Below are 20,685 nucleotides of genomic sequence, written 5' to 3'. Positions count from 1 at the left end.
GTGTCTGTCCTGACTTTCAAAAGGAAAGAAGATGGATTATGTGCTTTATATCCCAAACAAAATTATTAAATTGACTAAGTACAGAGCCTATAAACCTTTCTTAAAAATGAAGGTGATCATCACATCACCCAGTTACCCCATCCCCCCACCCTCCATAAACCCTCCATTTGTTTCCTATAGTTAAGAGCTAGGAAACATGGTTTATCTTCCTTTCTGATTTCTTCCCATTCCGTTTTCCCGCCCTTCCACTAGGATCCTCTGTGCTATTTCTTATATTCCACATATGAGGGAAACCATATAACTGCCTTTCTCTGATTGACCAGTGGGTGTTATATGCAACTGATGAATAACTGAACACTATATCTGAAACTAATGATGTACTATATGTTGGCTAATTGAATTTAAATTAAAAAAAAGAAAAATGAAGGTGGTGATTTCCAGATTTCCAGAGGTAAACTAAAAAGTAAAGTCAAGCTAGGCTTACTTCATTTTCTCTTTCTTCCCTTATATTGGAAATTTTCTTGCCTTGTCTGCCTTTGTTGTTTGTTTAACTAGATTGATAAGCCAGCTCAAGTATATCAAAATAAATATATCTCGGGTTCCTTAAGTCAGTTTTGCTTTACAGCATCCTTGAATAGTTTGAGGAATATGAGCTGGGTGATAGCACAATTAGATAAAATTATAATTGGCAAAGCTTAACCGTACAAAAAGAATGAATCTGTGACAACCCAGCTAGAGGAATGTAGTTTTGAAGTATTTTTATCAATTACTCAAATTAAGACACAAAATAGTATTTAATCAAAAATGTAAATGACTCAAAGCTGAAAGAGATAACGAATGCTTCTCATCTCAGTGAATGACATTTCCATTCATCTACTTCAGTCCTCTCCCATCACCTGGAATAATTAGGCTAAGTTGCTGAAACAAAACAATCCGAAAATACAATGACTCAACCAAGAAAGGAAATGATCTCTATCGTGCATAAAAATGCTAAATGAATAGAACTGAGCCAGGTAGGAGACTCTGCTCCATAGGGTCACCAAAGAATCTGTTTTTTCTATCTTCTGCCCGCCCTTAAGTTGATGTTTAAGTTTGCAGAGATGGATATTGGATCATCAGTATCACATCCATGTTCAAGTCCAGGGCAAGCAGCCTTGAATTCTAGGAAAGGACCTGGGTGTTGGCCCAAATTTAGTCTATAATCATATTTAACTCAAACGGAGCTTGAGCAATGCAGATCTAGCTAGATGGTCATGAATATGGTTCAAAGTCAGGGTGGGGCAGGTGGTACTATCTCTAGAAGGAAGGAAAGAAAAATAAATACTGGGGACAACTTGTGGTTTCTGCTATACATGTCCCCAAATCCAATTCACCACCAAGTTAGGTGTGTGGGCCTCCTATATATTTCACAAAAACTCCCACTTGCCCATTTAACGCCATCTTTGCTGTCACAGACTTTGTCCAAAGTATCATCACATCTGACCTGTTTTATTATAATAACCTCCTAACTGGGTTCTCACATTTGCTCAAATGCTCCTTTGCTCCCAAATCAGCTGTTTTGTTGCAGTCATTTTAAAATGCAAAAATAATCATGTCATAACTGATTAAAATCTTTCAATTGCTTCTCATCGCTCTTAGGATTCACTAATGAGAACACTAAAGTCCTAAATATTTTACCCTCTACTCCTCTGGTCTCACCTCTCATTATTCTCCTCCTCTCTCCATGTCGCTCCCTTTCTTTATACTCCAGGCACATTTATGCCTTCTCTGTTTCTCACCCACAAAATGCTTTCACCAGTCACAAAGATTTTGAACTTGCTGGTCCCTCTGACAAGAATGTTTCCCTCCATTTGCCTCCCTGACTCATATATCAGCACTCAAGCCAAAGCTTTCTGAGGGAAAGCTTCCCACAGTCACAGATGATGCTGATCCCTTATTACACACTGTCATAGCACTCTGTAATTTTGTCACTGTTTGTAATTATGCATTTATTTTTGTGAGTATTTGAGCTACGGAAATCTGCTTTCAATGCTGTTTTTCCGTGTCTCTTGTATTCTCTTCCCTGGGCTCAGACATTCACAAGGCTGGTCTGGCTTACAGAGAAAGACCTTAAATTAGAGCTTCTGATAATATTAGCTTCCCCTTTCATTCCTTTACCCAACCTTGCCTTTCGCAATCTTCCTCACCTAAGAATCTAGATGGCAGGGAACCAGGAGAACTAGCCTATATGGCTTTCCTTTCTCCACCGCTCCTGGGGAGTACTAGGTATGCAACAGGAACTGAGCACGGGCACAGAACTTGGACTCCACAGGAACATTCCTCATTTCTATAGCCCTCCCCTGCCCTATGTCTATTCATGTTAGTCAAAAGATCACTGAATAGGCCTTCTGGTCTCTGACGTTTATGTTTCCAGAATCTATTTCACTCAGGGTCTGAGAAGGTTTACTTTGGCTCTCAGGAGTCTCTCATATTTGATCCAAATTTCACAATATTTGGCTGATAATTCTTCACAATTTTTTAAAGACAGTGTTCTTCTCTGATTTATATTCTTGGGGGATTTGGTGGGGAGGGTGTAGTTTTTGTTTGTTTTGTTTTTATGAGTTTCAGGGAGGAAAGTATCAATCAAATGGCTTTAGGTCACCCTCTTTAACTAGAAGTATCTGTAGCTGTGAGTAAATGTTAACATGCTGGGAAGATGTGTCTATTTATTCTGTGGCTTCATACCCTCAAGAGAATGCTCGCCCCAGTTTAAGAAGCATCTTATAATCTATTTAAATAGGATTTCCACCAATAAAGCAGAGAATATTAGAAAATAAACTATCTGTGGACTTTCCCAATAGGTCCACAGACTTTTATAACACATGTGAGTAAACAATGTAGATTCCTGAGCCTATGAGTAAGCACGGATTGAAGATTTTGGAATTGCAAATGCTTTGTTTGCCAAGCCTCTCTCTTCTAATTGCTCTTCTCCAAAAACTATATAGATGAGTATCTGGCATGGTGCAGGCACATACTAGGTTCTCAAAACATTAATTCTTTCTTCTCCTTTTTTTTTTTTTAAGAGAGGTAAGGGGGCTAGGAGGAACAACGGATAGAAGAAGCAGAAAGAGAATCTTAAGCAGGCTCCACCTGGTGTGGAACCCGATGTGGGACTCGACCTCACAACCCTGAGATCATGACCTGAGCCAAAATCAAAAGTGGGACGTTGAACTGACAGAGCCAGTCAGGCACCTCATTCTTTTTTCTCCTTTTAATATAAGAAAGAAAAATGCTCCTGTTTTTTTTTTTTTTTAAGGAAGCTTTATTAAGTGCGTACTACAAGGTAGACATGGTGACAGATAGACACAGAGATCCTAGTCTAGCGAGGGAGAAAGATAAGTAACCAAAAGGACAATTAAGACAAACAGTGCTGTGATAGCAAAAAACGCTTTAAGAACACAAAAGCAGACTTCTAATCTGTCATAAAATGGGAATGCTAGGGAAGAAGCATGGGCTTCCTAGAGGAGAAGATACCTAAGTCAAGAGGTCAGACTTAAGGAATAAATAGCAACAAACTGCACAGAGAAGCAGGAAGAAAGTTATTACAGGCAGCAGAACAGTATCATTCCTGTAAATAGCCAAGAAGCTAGTCCATGACATTTCCAAAGAACTCTAAGTTCAGTGAGATGGGACTACAGAGTGGGAGGAAAATGGAAGGAAATCAAGTGGTAGAAAGGCAGGGGCCACAGCCCCATCCTTTGATTCAGTTCAGCACTTATTGGGCACCTACCATGTACCAGGCACTGAGAATACAATGACTAAGACACAGTCTCTGTTATCAATAAGTTTATAATCTGGGGAATGCATCTCAGCACATGATGTTGAGAATTTCACCATTATGTAATAGGTGAAACCACAGAGAACGGAACTTATCTTACCTTTTTGAAGGGTTTTAAAAAGATTCATGTTAAGGAATAAAGAATTAGTGATGCCTGGGAGGTGCAGTCAGTTAAGTGTGCAACTCTTGGTTCCAGCTCAGGTCATGTCAGCATGGTGAGATTGATCCCCGCATGGGGATCCATGCATAGCAAGGAGTCTGTTTGAGATTCTCTCTCTCTCTCCCTCCCTCTCCTGCTTGTGTTCTCATGTCCTCTCTCTCTCTCTCCTTTCTCAAATAAATAAATAAATCTAAAAAAAAAAAAAAAAAGGAAGAGAGATAACCAAAACATGGTGCCACAGAAGTAAGAAAAAATATTACCAGCAGAAAAGCAAAGTGCAGGTGTGGAGGTGAAATATGGCACATTGTGTAGGATATCAATCAAACATAAGTAGTTCAGTATTTCTGGGATACAAAGCATGAAATGAATGTTTGCTCATGGGACAGAAATAAAAGGAAAGGGAACTAATGTCCCTCTGGAACTAATGTCCCTTAAGAACTTTAAGTGATGCAGAACTACTGAAGAGGTTTTATCTGGAAAAACACAATACACTCTGATAATAGTATAAATAATGTATTTGAGGGAGATAGGTCTAGATGTCTGGAGGACAATTAGAAGGCTATTGCAATAAGACAGTAAAGAGATGCTGAAGGCCTAAACTAAGGTAGTTATATTACAGATGGATAAAGAGATGGAAATATACTTGAGAGACAGGAAGGCAAAAATAAGAAATTTATTTATTGGGAATGTTAAAAATAGGGGAAGAGAATCAAGGATAGTATCTAGTTTTCCAAAAATTAAGGAAAAACATATCTATAATGTGTTGAAATTATTTGTTTAAATTATATTTATTTATATTAGCACATGATCTTAATGAAGGAACTGTGTTGTTTATCATTCCTTTTTCCAGTGCCTAGCTCAACGCCTTTGTAAAGTGTGCAGTCCATAAGTATATGTGAAATTAATGAGAAAAGCAAGCAAGAGATTGGTGGAAATGACAAGTTTAGTATTGAACAAAAGAGTTTGAAGATAGCTATGTAATTTCCGAGTAGAAATTTGCAGTTGAAAATAATATAGGTATAGAGTTCAGGAAAGAAAACCAAGTAAAAAAAAAAAATTAAGAAAACCAAGTAAAAGAGAATTAGATGCCATCAGAATAGAAGCAAGGGGAATGGATGAGCTCAGAGAATGACAGATATTCAGAATGACATACATATTGGCAAAGGACAGTGTCCTGGGAGTGTCACTTAAACAAAAGTTTCATTTTTTTGACCCAAGGATTGGGAAAGATGAACAAAATTATGCAGACCAAGATCCAAAAAACTATCAGAACCATCCTCTCTGCGCTCAATTTCCACCAAGGAAATTCAGTTGCTTTCCAAAGTTACTTGATTTGCCCAATGTAGCCAGCATCCAAGCCGAAATGCTTTGATTTTAAACGGAATACCTTTCCTTTCATACCTGCAATGTCAGATTATCAGCACACCATCATTAGAATTCATGATGTACAATGCAGAGGCAACAATCATGGTCTGCAAGGTGCCTAGATTCTTTTAAATGTTCAAACGATATCATAGTAATTGAAACCTAAAAAACATTCTTACACAGAACCAATGCTCAAGCATTGCTCTTAAAACCAAGGAATGTAAATAGGAAATAATTCTTGGGAGAGTTGATTTTATAACTGTATTATTCCGGTAGCAGGTGTTCTTGAGAATAAGGGCAACTATATTAAAATTAACAGCTCTATATGCATAGAACATAAACTACACAAATCAGCCTCACTGAATATACATTCTCTGCACTGTTCTCTCCATATGAATGAGCACTACTGCGGCAGCTCTCAACACTTGCTCTTGAACTCTGGAACTCTGGCTACAAACAGGGTTTGTAACATTATGCTAATGAGAAGCTGTATTTTAAAAGAGATCATTATTAAAGTGCTCTGCCTTAATTTGCGTTGCCTTCCTATTTCCGCCCAACTTTATTTGGAATGCGTTGCAATTTCTAACCTACTACCAGTAACAGAAGCTCTGTGTGATTAAGACAATAAATATATTCACAAAACATAAACGCAGCTTTTGGGGCTTTAAACATCTGCTCTGAAAATAAAACTTTTACAAACATACAGTCACAGGCAAAATGAAACCTTTCTTCCTAGACTTTTTTTTTTTTTTTTTTTAATGGAACTGAAAGGTCTAACACACAAATAATGGTCTACTCTCAAATGCAATGTGCAAATTTCGCTAATTCATATGCAATGTTGATCAATTATATGAGCCTTTATATAGCTGCAGGGCACTCTCAGAGGCCTATGCACTACTTTAGATACAATTGTTCAATGGGGGCTAAGACTACATTCAAGACTTCAGTTCTAACAAGATCTAGATATTGAAATTGAAATATCCAAAAATTTGTTGGTTTTATTACTATTTTATTGCCAACATTCTCACAATAGGAACAACCTCAGGTGAACATTTAGGAAACCTTTGCCTCATTTATGTTTTCTACCCTCGAAATGCAAGACAGATGAGAAACAGCTTATATCCAACTACCTCCTAGTTGAATGATTTGTTCAGTGTTAGCCAAGAATTTGAATGGTTTTTCCATCCCTACATATCTCATCATCTACTTCAAAATCAGTTGGATACCCTTGGGAAATTACCCAAACTATAGAAAGAGTTTTACAGATATTTATCATCACAACATTAATAATAGAGGGGGGGGAAAAACCTAAAGCAAGGCAGTGCCCAAGAATAAGAGAATCATTACATAAGGGCTAATATATCGATAAAATGCCACACACCATTTAGAAAGATGGTTACACAGATTATATAGCTACATACCCATGCTCCTGGCATGACAAGTCTTCACATAAACTGAAAGAAGTCTATTCTCCACAGATAACAGAGCACATTACTACTATATATCATGTTTGAAGATAAATTTTAACATTATTTTCTCATAGTTTTCACCTGCACCCTTCTCTCCATAAGACAATATTATTTAGGTCACCACATTCCACATATTACCTTATTGAATCTTCAAAAAACCTAAAGAGGTAAATCATATTAGGAGTTTATTATTAATAATATTATGAGTTGTTTATCCCAAGACTTTAGGGATGCTTAATTGCCTTTGGAGGATCCCATTCATACAAGTCAACTAGTTACCAAGTTTTAATTGCTAGAGTGACTAAATATCTCCTTTTCTAGCAAAAGAAAACAAAAGTCCTCATTATTTAGATACTGGCTAACCCAGCACTATCGGTGCTGGTTATATAGAAATATAATTCAAGGCATATATGTAAGCCATGTGTGTCATTTTAAGTTTTCTATGACTGCATTTAAAAAGTTAGAAGAAACAAATGAAATTAATTTTAATAGTATCTTTTATTAAGCCTGATATATCCAAAATATTGTCAGTTTCAACTTATAATCAACATAAAAATTATTCATGAAATATTTTTAAATATATTTTTACTAAGTTTTTGAAGTCTAACTTGTGTTTTACATTCATAACTCATCTCATTTCAGATTAGCCACATTTCAGGTGCTCAGTAGCTACATGTGGCTGGGAGCTATTGTCTTGGATAGTGCAGATGGGAGAGTGAGTGATTGCTGAGAGAATGTTGAAAATACTTGTGTAAGATAAACTGGACATAATAAGCATTGTTTTTTAACACTATGTGCCTACTATTTAAGATAATAAAATTATGTAATTCAGAAGTAGATTTTACTACCATCCTTAGCTGAAAGCATAATTTTTTTTTCCTTTTTCCCTTTGGTACATCATTCTGAAACCAATATGTGTCCAACTTAGTGAAAAAACATTAGCAAATGTTATGGAGCATAATAGAATAAAAATATGGTGTCACTGGAGTAAGATGCTCTGGTATGAGACAAATGAAAAGTAGTCAACGTATCTTGCCTCTCACAATGAAAAACTGCAGTTCAAAGGGAGGAGGCCTTCAAGGATGACTAGCTTATTTCCTAAGCACCAAAAACTTTCTTTAGAAGCAAGTACTTATCATCACCACTTCACTTAATCACACTAAAAGTTTTCCCACAGTTTGGGTGTTTTTGCAAGAGCAACTAAGGAATGACCCTGGAAAGATAAAAAGCTTTTGATAAAAACCAAGCTTTCTGATCAATCCTCAAGACAAGAAGGGCTTAAAAACCACAACAAACTCCTGAATGAGGTCCAAAGTGAAATTAAAACCTCCATTTTTTTTTAAACCCCAGGCTTATACTTTACAACCTCCATTAAAAGAAAAAAAAAAAAAACCCTCAAAGATAGGATGGGCACTTGGAGAAAACAATGAATGTATAGTTGTATCCCCTTAGAAATGTTCCTTAACTCCTCCCACAACTAAAATTAAGCCTAAGCAAAGAGATTTTAAGGGAAAGGTGGGTAAATGAGTGGGAAAAATTAGAGAAGGTGACAAAACATGAGACACTCCTAACCCTGGGAAACAAACAAAGGATAGTGGAAGGGGAGGCAGGTGGGGGTGATGGGGTAACTGGGCACTGAGGAGGGTACTTGATGGGATAAGCACTGGGTGTTATACATATGTTGGCAAATCGAACTTCAATAAAAATAATTTTTAATGTTAAAAAAAGAAACATGCTTTCTCTAACTTCTTTAATCTATTATTTTACAAGAGCAAAAAAAATAATGTGAATTCAGAACACTTATTGGTTATTTATTTTAGAGCCATATTTTCAATTAAAATAAATAAATAAATCTAGTGATGCGCTTCAAGAAAATTAAGCCTAAGGATTGAAATAATCCTTCCACAAAAGCTAGTTATAAGAACTCTTCTGGAACATAACAGTAGAATTTATAGTCTAGTGAGAACAATCACAGTGAAATAAGTAGGCATCTAAATTATCACACAGTGTAACGACTGGCAAAATATGGAAAGTGTGGTGAGCCCATCCAAGGAGACATAACTTGAGAAGACAGGTGTATTTGTGGTTTTTGGGTTATACAACTGCTATAGCTACTGAGCAATACCCTGAAGTTTGGGTTTCTAACAAAGCTGTTAGACTTTGGGTCTAGCTGGTAGACTCTTAGACTAGGGTTCAGCTTCCTGAAAAAAGTGAAGCCTAAGCTAAACTTACACAACGGGTAGGTGTTAGCCTAGTGGAAGTGATGGGGGAACAGAGGACTAGCTGAGGACAAAGCACAAGCCCGGGGCAGCACATGGATAAGTCCTTGAAACAGTCAGAGTGACCTCCCTCTATGGCCTCAACTGCCTCGAGGTTAATACTTTGCTAAGGGCAGAAGGCAATCTTAGCCCAACCCCAGGATCCTGTAAGTCTACTTGAACATATAAAAATTCCTTTAGAAATTTCCTTGATCTCTAAACCCCCCCAAGACACATGTTGACAATCATCCCCCAAGCACACGGCCCACCAATATACATCTGAAGGGTCTCCTGACTCAGGTTTTATTAGACGCTGATAAATGACCTCTTCCCAACAACAGCTAGCCCCCTCCTGGTCCTGGTAACATTGCTTCCAAAAATCCTTAGATAGTACGCTATCCTCGAACCCCTCCCAACTCCCAGGTATATAATCAGCCACCTGTCACAGGCCCGAGGCAGCAGCTCTTCCTGCCACGGGTCCTGTCTCTGTGCTTTAATAAAACCACCAGTTTGCACCAAAGATGTCTCAAGAATTCTTTCTTGGTCATCAGCTCCAGTCCTCACCCCACCAAACCTCACCTATATTCCAAAACTTCATCAGAAGGAGTTCAAAGAAGAGGAAACAGGATGTCCCAAGGCCAGGGGTGGGAGATGCATGGCATGTCAAAACACTGGGAAAAGTATTGGGGGGGGGGTGCATAGGTAGAGAAATAAAACTAGAGAATGAGGTAAGAGGTGTGAGCCTGTGGCCCCTTGTTTAACCACAGAGCATGGACTTAAGCTTCAGAACAGTGGAGAGCTCCTAAAGGCTTTTGAGTGGCTGCTTATGCTTTGACCTCCTCCCTTTTTGGGGTTTCTAGTTCCCTAAATTCCTTGAAAACCCTACAACTAAAGCATTTTACAAGAGTTTCAGGGGAAAAGGCAGAAACCAATGAAGCACCATAGCTTCAACTGCAACAGAGAAAGGGAAAAAAAAATAGAGAAAACGCAGTCAAATTCATTCACTGAACTTGGAAAGCTGGTATTTTCTCACTCGTTCCTCTAAGATCTATTCCACCCCCCCCCTTTTTAATGGCCTTGTGTGGTTTCTTTGGTATTTCATAAAATTAACGGCTTGTAACATTTCATTACAGGGCAAGTCTAAAGGCACCTTTCTCATCATTGCTTGAATCTCTGCCTTAAAAGGGGATCCCCCAGGATGGAAACTTCTCTGAGACAGGGACTGTCGTTCTATTTGAGGCTTCCTTTCCACAAGGGAAAGTTGTTTCAAGTCCCTCCCTCCCTCGACCTAATACATGCAGGACCCCTACCCCGTCCCACCCACCCTACCCGTCCCCCGGACACACACACACATTAAAATACATCAGAACAAGGACAAAAGACAGGGAGGGAGGACTGGCATAGGTAGCTTTCAGAATCACTGCCTCTACCTGACTGAATCCTTTGTCTCCTGGTGAGGGCCCAGAGAACACAATCCCTCAATCAAGCAATCATCCTCTTGAGAGGATACAGACACAGCTAATGCCTCTTTTTCAGATATTTTTTTTTTATTTTGCTTTTCTAATTTGTTCAAGATGTCTCCTCTCTGGCATCCCACTACCCTCTATTTCTTATTAATTTTCTTCTGCTGTCTATCTTGGACAGGCAGCTTTTTCTTAGCTCAGTCTTTAAACCCTTAGGGTCATTACTTAAGGTCTTTTATTCTTATTCTATTCTCAGGGAAGATCCCGAAAAAGCTACTTAACAGCCTCTGTCTAAAATTTCTGCACATTCTTAAGAACCATAATGAAGGAACCATGAAGGCTTTTTCCCCCTCTGTTCTGTACCTGTAATGTCACCTCCTAATCATTCTCATTTTCCAGCCCTCAGTCTGTTTTGTTGGCACGTCCTGGAAGGTCCTCTCAGATTCTTCACATCCCCACAAAGCAGATTGGGAAAGATTAGACACCGTGTTCTAGAAAGTCTCTCACTATCCAGGACATAGGCAGAGCACATATCCCCTTGTTTAAAAAATAGTGAAACTCAACAAGATGCCAAAGGGAACTGAATCATGAGCCTCACTGGGCATTTATTCTTTCTACTCCCATGCCACTGGGAATAGAGCTCTCAAAACAAGACCAAAGAGCAAAACTAGAATAAAAAAGGCTTCGTGGCAAAATTAAGGTGAGTCTTTAGGGTGAGCCATGCAGAAGAAAATGTGCTGAGCACCTGCCTATAGTACATTTCTGGCTCAGTCATGAGTATCAACTTAATTCATTCCTCCGAGAAGAAAGCCAAGACATTTTCAAATGCAGAGCTGTTTAGACTTGGTACTCATTCTGCAAAGTTAATAACATTTTTGAGGGTTCATTAATCTCAACAAGGCTGAAAAAAACACATTTTCATGTTCTTGCTCTCTGACTCTCATCTCTTTTTTCGAACTATCATCTTTACAGTATATTTTTACATAAATAATTGGTTACGGCTCACATTAAAATAACTTTGACAAATTATCAGGCAGGGTAAGGGTTTTATGAGCTTGCACTGGGATGTGAGATATCAGCACCCTTGGGTGCCTCAGGACCATGTGTTATCTTACGATAACATTCAATTCACTTCTTTCTAGGCTCTTAAAATATAAGTTTTTCATCTAACAGCTGAAATGACTGTGTTCTGTTTAGATAATATTCCCTCGCTGAAAGGTTGCTCTCCATAGAGTTTTTCTGATTAAAGTATAAATGTGATATGTATGAGGACTAGGATTCATGTCCCTGGCAACCTGGGTGTCCTCAAAAGCATTGCAATCCTGTCCTCGTATCGCATACCCTATAATGCTTCACAGACCACAGTGTCCCCTGTATTATAATCCTTCTCCTTATAGATTAACAAGTGGCAAGCCTTCAATCCTACACATATTACAATCTTTCTTTGTGGCATGCACTAAAGACCTCCGGTGTGATGAATTGTCATCTCCCTCAACCTCAAAGGTAAATGGCTATAAAATTGTTTTATGTTCCTAGTATTCCTAGTCCTCAAGTAAAAAATACTAGCTGTAATTCAATGTCAGCAATGTGATATTATTCATAAAGCCTTCAAACTGTACTTTCCAGTTCTAGAATGCCATCAGAACTTCCCAATTGAATTACAGTCTAGCATTCAGCGGGTGTCCTTTTTCTGCGTAAAAATTACTCATGAGCATTTCCCAACATCTCCGGGGCCTGCACCGAAGTTCCAAAGAGAGCAGGGCTTAGCATAATCCTTCAGAAACTTTCAGAGACATTCAGAAAGCCAAGAATGGCATAAAGCTGTTAAAATTAATGCTGATTAAAAGTTAAAACAAACAGCTTGTAAAATGAAAATGTATTGGTAGTTTTCCAAAAAGAGAAGATGAAGTCTGAGGATATAATTCAACTTCGCTTGCTGGTTTCCACAAAATTCCTAAATTGATGGCATGGGCTTAAACTAACTATGCCAGATGGTTTCTGGTAAGGTAGACGGGAGAATGGAATCTCGTTGGTTTGTTTATTGGGGATAGAGACGTGTTCTGTGCTGTTCTTTGCTAACAATACTAACCTGTACGCCTCAATCAAAATCCATCTGCACATCCATGTTTCATTAATCTCTCTTCCTTGGTTTGGGAACATCTCTACGTTTACTTTCAAGAGACGACAATTTTGCAGATGATGATATTCAGCTTCTCTGATTCTAACACATCATCAACAACTTATTTTAAAAGCTCCTTCTCTTGGTCTTAGTCTTTTTCTCACATGTTCCCCACAATTTTGTAAATTTCCTTCCTTTTTTAATAAGGTGATCTTTTTTTTCTTTGTAGTAGCCCCATTAGTCTTTTTCCAATGGCAATATGTCCAAACCAGCTGTCAGTGGAATATTTAGTATGAGGTAACATAACCAGTCTTCTAAGCACAAGTTCTATGACTCTGCAGTGTGGCTGTGTCCATAGAAAATCAGAGAGGCCAAGTAATTTAGTTAGTAAAACATGACCTTATTTTACGCCTATATCTCAGACTTTCGGTCTTTTCTTTAGACTTATTTTGTTTCTTCAAAACAATATGCTAAGAAAAATGTGAGCAGTTTTGCTGCCTTGTTGAATATTTAACACTCCTTCATTAAATCAAATAGCAGATTTTATTCTAGGATCCGGGAGGAGAAAAATGGCAACAATCTGATAAGAGAAAGGCAAAGGCCTCCAACAATATGGATATTTTTATTTCCTTATCATACATTCTGCACCTACCATTTCCAAGGCATTCATTTCCTATAGTAAATTTGTCCAGTCTAGACCTACTAGATTCATTTGGTTTTTTATTATTAAATTGTCATTTAATATTGGATAATAAGGCTAAATTAAACATGCCCCAGGATAATTCTCTTTGTATATATTTACGGTCACCTATTAGAGCACATTATTTCAATCTTATAATACTAATCCTTTCAAATAGACACCTTAATACTAACATTCCCCTCTGATTTTAATATTTCCTGTACTGATAATCAGCAAGCTTGAGTTATTGTCATTCATAAAAATTAAGATATAGGCCTCTGACTAACCTTGATAGTAAGACACTTATGTGTAACTTTTGACTACAATGTTTTGTTTTGTTATTGCCAATTAGTAGGCCAAGTTAATTAATTTTGTTGGCTTTCTGGGGTTTAGGATTATGTGGCTGAAGCACATTCTCCAAATGGCAATACAAGAGAGAACCACAATCAATGGAATATTATACCCTGAATTTCTCACTTAAATACATATCATCATGATCTTATTGTGTTTCTTAAAAAAAAAAAAAAAAGATTTTATTTATTTATTTATGAGACACAAAGAGAGAGGCAGAGACACAGGCAGAGGCAGAAGCAGCCTCCTCACAGGGAACCCGATGTGGGACTCAATCCTGGGACTCCAGGATCACGCCCTGGGCCAAAGGCAGATGCTCAACTGCTGAGCCACCCAGCGATCCCTTACTGTGTATCTTTAAAAAATTAAAAAATTAAAATATTAAAAAAAATCCGGAAACTCCTGCCTTGTACTAAGCTTATGTTAAACAACATAAGTATTTCTTTCATATAATTTGGTTTATAAGGCACCCCTTAGTAACTGGAATTTTCAAATAATTCTAAATTCTTCCCTAGTGCTACTCTACTAAGATGGTCCTACTAAGACCTCTAGTAAGAGATCTCCAGCAATTCAATTGCCTGCATGAAATAACAAATGTCATTAAAGAAAAATGCTGTGCCCCACCCCCTGGTTTATTCACTCAGCAGCAGAAAACTAAATGAGGAATCTAAGTTCTTTGTCCTTTCCTACTTGCCCTCTGTGTCATTTCTGAAAGAACCCCTCATAAGGCAAAATAACATCAACAGTGATGATTTTACGCCTCATCTCTTAAATATTCACACCTCAGCAAGAAGCCAAATGAAAAGAGTGGCCTTTATGTCCTCTGTCTAGGTGTCCTTCCAGTATCATTTGAGGACCCTTTCAAAAGACAAATAACAATCACAATAGCAAATTTATTTCAGGAGAGAGAAAGGCACAATGAGGAAGATATGTGATAGAGATTCCCATGGATAAGCTTTGCTACTCCTCTCGGGAAGGACCACCCCTCCAACAGCAACGAAATCAGTTCAAATTCCTCTGAACAAATATCATTTCACTGTCTATTCAGAAAGATCTGTTTTCTTCCAATAATATTTTGTGATTACTTGTCCATCCAGAATTCCACACCACCATTCTTCCCCCTAAGAGATCTCTGGTATTCTATTCTCATTTCACCAGGTTCCTTTCATTACCGTCCCCCACTATTTCCACTGCTGCTCTAATATCTCTTCCTCACTAAGGACACTCAGCCATCTCTAAACTTTTCAGAGAAAGGGGAATCCTAAATTAGAGGCTTAGGAATCAGGGCTCAGAACATACCAGCTCTTATCAGAGAGGCAATATAGCAGATGCATTAACAGTGAGGCTCAGAGAGGTTAAATACATGGATCCAAATCCCAGCTTTACCACTCACTACCCGCATGAGGCTGAGGAGCTCATTTAACCTGCCAGGGCTTCTTTTTCTCATTAACAAAATGAGGATACAAACAAAACATACCTCAAAAGGGAGTCATCAGGATTAACAAGGCAATACATGAAATCATTTAGAATCATACTCAGTAGCCTAAGTGTTGAATACGTGTTGGTTATTATTACTAGGCCCTATATACATACACTACACTAATGGTAACAATCTCTCATGTTTCCATTTCCTTGTCTGAAAAATGAAAAGACTAGATTGGATTATTTCTTAAATTCCTCTTGGTCCTAAAATATCGAGAATCTACGTCTAATACAATTCCTTTTTTTAGAACTCCAAAACATTAATAGCGATCTTCTCTTTAACTTGAATAGTGTACAGAAATGGAAAAGTCATAAAATAAACATATGGCGTGGTCCCAGCCTTTAAGAACCATAAAACCTTTCGTTTTGAAGAGTAAAGTTTCATTTATATGAAACTCCCCCTTCAGATCTATTTACTTTTCTTCCTCTGTTACTTCATCAGATTTTCAGAGACATCTGACACACTAAAAAAATTCATTGATAGAATAAATTGTATGTTACAAAATAATACAAAGTCACATAAATGTGTTAAGTTGACCAGCTAGATAAACTTGAAAATCGAACAAACAACATTTATGGGGAAAATATAATCAACCACATTTTCATTCACATTCAACTAATATTTACTGAGTGTCTACTATTTGCTGGGCATAATAATAAATTAGGAAAGCTTCTAATGTAAACATTTAGAAAAGAGTAAAAGGAGAGATGAGATGAATGGCTTGGCACCTAAAGACAGAGGCAAAACTGCACTGGCCACAATGCCTGAGACAAAGAGCAGTGTCCTGTCTCAGAGGGAGATTACTCAGTATGAAATTGCGAGATGAAGAGGGTCCTTAAATGTGATTAAAAATTAGCAAGCTTTGATCCCAATATCAACTTATCCTTTATAACTACTGCTACTATTATTATTACCAACATCCTTCACTTCAAAAGAAGACCTCTTGTTCCCCAAACTCACAAATTACCTACTAGCATATGGGATTTTTTTCCCAAAAGTCCTCATGAATTGAAAAAAGATGAAAAGGATATTATCCAGCTACAGCTTAGAAAATATGATAGGAAACATCCAAATGCAGACATAAGTAAGATCTTGGAATCAGAAGTTGCTAAAATGTTCAGGGGATTAAATTCCCTTTTTCTTTAAAGAGGAAAGAAAATTTTAGAATACTCTTTATTTAAAGACTCTTATACACAAGTTTTTTATTTCAAATACATTTTGAAAAAGCATTATATAAATACAAGTTATTTTTTTGCTATGAAAATAATAAATAATAAATGAGGGTATTGGACCAGATTATCTCTAGGGAGGCTTCTTTTTTTTTTCTAGGGAGGCTTCTAATTCTAAACTTATATAAAATGCTCTATCTAGTAATAACAGAGTAATATGAAAATGCCGGTACATTTTTAGGGGCACCTGGGTGGCTCAGTTGGTTAAGCATCCCGCTCTTGATTTCAGCTCAGATTGTGATCTCAGGGTCTTGGGATCAACCCCACATGGGGCTCAGTGCTTGGCCAGAAGTTTGCTTGTTCCTCTCCCTCAGCTCCTCCCCCTGCTCATATCCAAACTCTCTCTCTAAAATAAGTAAATAAATAAATAAATAAATAAATAAATAAATAAACAAACAAATAAATAATCTTTTAAAAAAAAGTAAAAGAAGATGCTGGTACATTTTCAAATATGCTATTTCCTACACAAAACAGACTTTAGGATGCTCTACTTCAGACGGCAAATGAAGTAACTACTAAGAAAATCTGAAGAAAATTTGACATATCTGTCCCTGATACAGACAAGAAAATTTTTCAAACTTAGGTCAATCAAGCAGTTCAGGATAATTTGTGCTTGGAAAAAATGCAGGATGAGCTTCTGCGTTTGTACCTGTCTGTGAGCATGTGTGAGTATGCATAAGGTATGATCTTGAATAATCAGCTTGGGTTTTTTTTTTATGAAATTAAACACAGCTTAATGAGGCTGAATTCCATTGAAATAAAGCCTATTTTTATGCTTTTCCTATTTATTTGACAAAATTTAGAGGAAAAAGAACACAAATAAATGATTTATCTTTGAAGAAGGTAGCTTTTGACCTCAGAGTCAATCAGGCTTTTTGAAAAGCAGGAGCTTTTCAGCTGTCAAAAGAAACTGTCATTTTTTGTTTAGCATCTTACTATTTTTGATGTTGTATTACCCATCAATAATATACAGAAGGAATCATTAATTACTTGTGTCTTTTATGCTTCCCAAATATAACATGGAAATGAGATGTTTGAATTTAGGCCATTTGGAGACTTATTTCATTAATGGAGAAAAGATGAACAAATTCAATATATTTTGTGTTAAAAGTGCTCCATGGCTAAAGTACAAGTAGAATTCTAGAGATCTAGGGTTCTGTTCCAGCCCTGATACCAATATCATTCATTCAGTCATCAAGTATTTATTAAACATCTACTATGTGTGTCTGTACCTTCGGAGTCTACAGTACCTGAGAGATCAGAACCGAGGAAAGACAGAGATAAAATAAATCCACAGTTATAAACTGTGACAAGTAAAACGAAGGAAGAGGTAAGTATAATGAGAATGAAAAACAGAAAAAGGGACTTTGATGAAACAAACAATGGCCTTCAGAAGTGATGATACTTGGCTGCAACCTGAAGCCTGAAAATTAAAAACCATACAAACCAGTCAAAGGAAAGAACTCTGGGCAGAGGAGTCTGCCATCTGCAGTGGGCATGAAGCAAAATAAAGTTGGGCACCTTATAGGAATCTGAAAAGAAGAAAAGTGTGAATCACACATCTTAATAGGAAAGGATGTCGTAGACCTAGTAAATTACCCAGAACCTCAAGAAATCATCCACATAAGCTACCTGCAGAATTGATTCAGATCTCACTGGACTGTGATCACATCTACGAGGTCCTTGGGGAAGACACTCCATTGATTTTTGGCCAAGTCTAAATAAAAGTAACAAAGTATAGAGCAGTTTCTATCTGGATTTGGAAAGGACTGTTCAAATAATATGGATTTTTAAAAAATCTTTCTCATCTCTCATACTTAATCCTCCAGATTCATTCTTATTCAATTATGTATTCAGGTGTTGGCAGTACCCAGAAATACTTGAACTTTATCCTTTTCTTAGGATGAAATTACTTATTTCTGTAAGACAAATCCTGTCATGTGATAATGAGATGCATGTGACATTTCCCTGCAATTATAGGACTAATTTATATGTTCTATGGTGAAACGCTCTGATGACATATATACAACTTGTAAAAAAAAATGTGTATAATTAAATCGAATGTCAATGGTAGCTGAGACCAATTTTAAAGCTATGATAGCTATTCTCCAATCCAGAATGAAAGGAGCCTTCATTAGTGAAAATAAGCCCAAGAATTTGGTCTGTGAATTTAGAGAGTAGATGCAACAAACAATAAAAATTCACGTGTTTAAGGAAGAGAAGGGTCAGAGAGCTTTAGTGAACTAAAAATAGAGATTCTCCAAATTTCTGCTCCATAACTCTTGCCTCCCTGACTAAAGTGTGTTGACAACCAAAACAATTGGATGGAAAACAGCAACATCCTGCCAGCTCCCAGATTGCCCTATCATCACTGGTGCACAGCGAATGACCATGGCTATAGAATACAAGGTCTATAGCTAGGTCGTATGCTTGTTTTTATTCAGGGCTTCTTCAAGCTTAAGCCATTGAAAAATCCGAAGCAGCATGAGAGAGGCAAGTAGAAGCGTCAGACTGAGTGTTCTATTTGTGTCAGTAGAGTCTGGGTCACATTGCCTTTTGTGATGGACTGAATGAATGAATGGCCTACCCTGGCAAGTCAAGAAAACAAAGGATAACAAAACAATTTGTCAAAGAAGCTGACATAAAATAAATAGATTTTCATATTTAAGAAAGGTTATTTAAGAACCAATAACTTAAGTCACCAACATTTTGGACAGCACCTTTACTCACTTTTAATAAGAAAAACAAATTATTCATAACTACTAAATAAAGAATATTAATTCTTTACTCAGTTTCATTTTGCGCTAACCCATATGAAAAATTAAGGAAAGAACAAGATGCCACATAAATTACTACATGCTGAATCCCTCTTAGGGTATGTGACTTCTAATAAGGATGCTAAAATTCACACCCATTAGAACCTCAACTCCACATGAAAACATTAAATTGTAAAATATTTTAAAAAAACAAAAGAACAATAAAGAAGTTTAATAAAACATCACAAAAAAAAAAAACATCACAAAAAATAAACAGTGAGGCAACAATACCTCCATTTAATATTTATCTATCTTAATCTGTTTTTATAAATCACTATATAAACCTATATCGCTCTGACTTTCTGTATTTCAGCCAAAGGAGGAATGACTAATGCACTGGATATCTTAGAATATGAAGAATCATCATCATTTATGGTAATTACTGATTTTAGTAAACAGAATGTTACATTTAAACACTGATATTAATGTGTTTGTTCATTTAAAATTGATTATGTCCTTAATGAAGGCATTTGAGGTATCTTTGTGAATTACATGAGTTCTTGTACGTATCACCTACTTACCCACAGCTTCTTTTTTCCTGGGCTTTCCATTAAAAATACATTGGGATAAAGGCATTTTTTTAAGTTAATAGGACTGGTCTCTCTATAACAGGAATGTTTACCATTTATGAAAAGAACATTTTTCTCCAAACTATTCCTTGTTACATTGCGGGCCACCACCTGAACGGTGATGATTGAGTCTATTTACTCAACTCCTGCTTTATTAACTGTCCTCATCCATTTGATTTTGCCACTGTTACTCGTCAAAGAGAAAACAACTTGTAAGAGAAGCTTTAAAATAATGTTAGAGTTTTGTCCTCTCCCAGAACTAAGCTACATGTCCCCACTGGATGGACACCAACTTTTCTGCCTCTCAGATTCCATTGTTTTCTACCCTTCAACACTCCCAACCATGTCCACGCCAAGATTCCCATACGTGTTCACAACAGGCAGAAGGCGGAGGTCAGAGAGACAGGTCGGAACAGTATCTAATATGGAGATTTTAGAGGTATATTTTCAAAAGCAACGAAGAAAATTTTGTTACTGACATAGGAATATATCTACAAGGAATCATAGTGCAATTGTTTTAACTGCTGGCATCTATTTTGGAGAGATGTACCCCTCATTTTGTCAAACAAAGGCAGCATGGGATATACATGGGGTATGATATTATGAGTAAACTTCAAATGAAATGTTAATAGTAATTTCTTTTAAGTGCAAATAACAAACAAAATGTTCATTCAAGTCTGCACGGGGAGCACAGAAAAGAAAGATTAATTTTACCTTAAGTGGTCAGGAGAGTCATGTTCTAGGTGAGCTTAGCCAATACCAGAGGTCACCTGCCTGGTGTCCAAGTCTCCTTTCTTTCCCGCTGGAGAGCCCTGATTTTGTCCAGTACCCACCTTTCCCTCTCATTCCTCAGAAGTGAATTCTGTTAATGCAAGGCAATTATATTAATCCCATTCCCTTTTCTAGG

At 37.1% G+C, this 20,685-nt stretch overlaps 1 protein-coding gene across 7 annotated transcripts in view; it reads right to left on the bottom strand.

Moving 5' to 3' along the window:
* SLC44A5 (solute carrier family 44 member 5) overlaps positions 1-20,685 on the bottom strand; it is a 350,897-nt gene that overhangs the window by 228,152 nt on the left and 102,060 nt on the right. The window lies entirely within an intron of this gene.

The sequence above is a fragment of the Canis lupus genome, chromosome 6 (genome assembly GCF_003254725.2).
Source record: "Canis lupus dingo isolate Sandy chromosome 6, ASM325472v2, whole genome shotgun sequence".
Taxonomy (NCBI): Eukaryota; Metazoa; Chordata; class Mammalia; order Carnivora; family Canidae; genus Canis; species Canis lupus.
This window is presented reverse-complemented; position numbering and strand designations above follow the sequence as displayed.